The sequence below is a fragment of the Papaver somniferum genome, chromosome 11, assembly GCF_003573695.1.
Source record: "Papaver somniferum cultivar HN1 chromosome 11, ASM357369v1, whole genome shotgun sequence".
NCBI lineage: Eukaryota > Viridiplantae > Streptophyta > Magnoliopsida > Ranunculales > Papaveraceae > Papaver > Papaver somniferum.
Genome location: NC_039368.1, coordinates 81,993,974 through 81,996,347, shown reverse-complemented (window position 1 = coordinate 81,996,347; position 2,374 = coordinate 81,993,974). Strand labels below are relative to the sequence as shown.

The 2,374-nt window shown below is 40.4% G+C and overlaps 1 pseudogene; it reads left to right on the top strand.

Moving 5' to 3' along the window:
* The first annotated feature begins 1,113 nt into the window (after positions 1–1,113).
* LOC113321659 lies at positions 1,114–1,897 on the top strand (annotated as a pseudogene).
* The last annotated feature ends 477 nt before the right edge of the window (positions 1,898–2,374 follow it).

Below are 2,374 nucleotides of genomic sequence, written 5' to 3'. Positions count from 1 at the left end.
TCACACGACATTCTTTGTTCTGGTGGTGGCACTAGTATACTCAGTGGTAGCAGCTGGAGCACCTGGCTTAATGTTTGCCATGCTCCTTTATTTAATGTTCCTCTATGTTGTTTACGTTAAGATAATCTAAGATTCAATGTTGGCCTACGTGTTTAATCTCCAGCAACCCTCTGTTGTGATTTTTTTTTTCTTTTTTTTTTTGACAAGGAAAGGGCAAATTTGATTAAAAGAAGCTGGGTTCATCTCAGAGACGAAAAAAACTTGAAGAAAACCGCAGCATTTCAGTTACAAATCAAAGATTATAAGATTATAGACATATTGGGCATTGCAGTTGGCATGAATCAAACTTGAGCACGACATCTCTGGCACAAGCTCACAACCATGGTAAAAAGAATCAAAATTAGACGTGAAATTCAAGTTTCGAGCTTACCAACAAGTATCGGTGATTATGATCAACGTACCATATCAATACCCGCTGATACTGTGACCCATGGTCAAAACACTTTAAAATAGACAACGTAAGCATACACAGAAGAGCTAGTTGACTTTAAAGTTCACTCCAAAGACACCAAAACCGTGACCAAATGAAGTGGAAATTGAAGGGAGTAATGAATGGAGCCAATTTTTTGAAACTGATAAAGACCGGATCAGTTCCAACAGCTGAAATGGCAAGCACACCAATCAATGTTAGTGCTTTTTTCATGCCCCCACCCAGGCCACCATCGCAGAAAAACAGACCTCGGAATATATCGTTTCAATTTTTAAGTAGCCAATCAAGATAGGAATAAGAATCTTTTCCAACCAGGCGTGTACACACACTTCCAAATGTTTTCCTGAAGTGACCAAAATCTCCCAAGTATGGAGTCCTATTTACATCCCATTATTTTTCTACTATCGGAATCGGATAATGTTTTTTATGAAGATCCTCTCTCCTACAACCACAACACTTTACGCAAAAAATCAACACTTAGAGTAATCTTCATTTTTCTAACACAAGAAAAATGAAGTATATGTTTTGACATGCACAAACATTTCATAATGGTGTACGAAATGCTCTTACCGATGAGGTTTTGAAAACGGGGGAGGTTTGCTGTTTACACATTTGAAACAACCATGAGTTTCGTTTTCCGGGGGACAAGATCAGGAGATATAGAAGGCGGTTTTCCGGGGTTTATTCCTGAACCTAGCCAAGTGCATGTTCATGTTGTAGGTCGGCCGGTGAACACCAATTCAATGGGTTTTCTTGTAACTGTTATTTTGTTGTTCATGATACTGAATTCATATAACTTACTCCTATGGCTTGTTCTTGGGGTCTTTTTGATGGCCACAGGTTTTAGGATGTATGCAACTTCAGGCTCATGTTGCCGCTGCTCGTGGCTTGCTAGGACAAACTGAGTTTCGGTTGCATATGCCACCATCCATAGCTTTTGCAACTAGAGGACGTTTAGAGGGACTCAGATTTCAACTTGCGCGCCTTGAAAGGGAATTTGATGACTTCGACCATGAAATTTTTCGATCTCTGGATTCTGCTAATGGCTCGTATGCAGAATCGCTGAGTGAGGAAGAAATAAATGCGCTTCCTGTTCATAAGTACGAGATTCCTGGCCGTCAAAGTGAAAGTTCAACAGTACAACATGCCTCGTCTTCAGTCGAACCTGAGCAAAAGAAGTCAGACACTGTTAAGCCGGATGTAAACGTGAAAAGCACAGAGGATGCACTTACATGCAGTGTTTTCTTGGAGAAATCGTCCGTAGATTGCCATGCTTGCATCAGTTTCATACGAATTGCATCGACCCATGGCTCCGGAGACAGGGTACATGCCCTTTGTGCAAGTTCAGAGCTGGGTAAATGGCAAGAAAATGGGGAGAGTGGAAATGCTGTATCCTGTATGGTTTGAAGAATATCATCGTCAAAACTGTCACAATGACCAAATGTTTAGTTATTGTAAGGATACTAGTGTTGTCTACCACAAGAACTATAAAATTTGTGCCTAGTTCTCAAATTATATTGGATACACACACACCTGCAAAAGTGCATTTGCGTCACTTGGGCCTGGGTTAATATAGGACGAACCTCCCCACCCCAAGTTAGACTAAAAAAGAAGAAGAAAAATACGTTGCTTTCAAACGGAATTTGCTATATGTCAAAAATTATTTGTTTCTTCACAAATTGCCCAAGTCTAAAAAGTTCATTCCACCAAAACCGTGGCCACACTTCAAATTTCATTTCAAAATTATTGAGCGGAAAGTGAAGGGAGTAATGAGTTCCCATTATGGAGCGGAACTTTTGAAACTTACAAGACCCCGACCGGTGGCAGTGTGGCCCTGTTTGGAGTCTCCACGACTTAATCTAACACGGTATGACTTTTGATTTT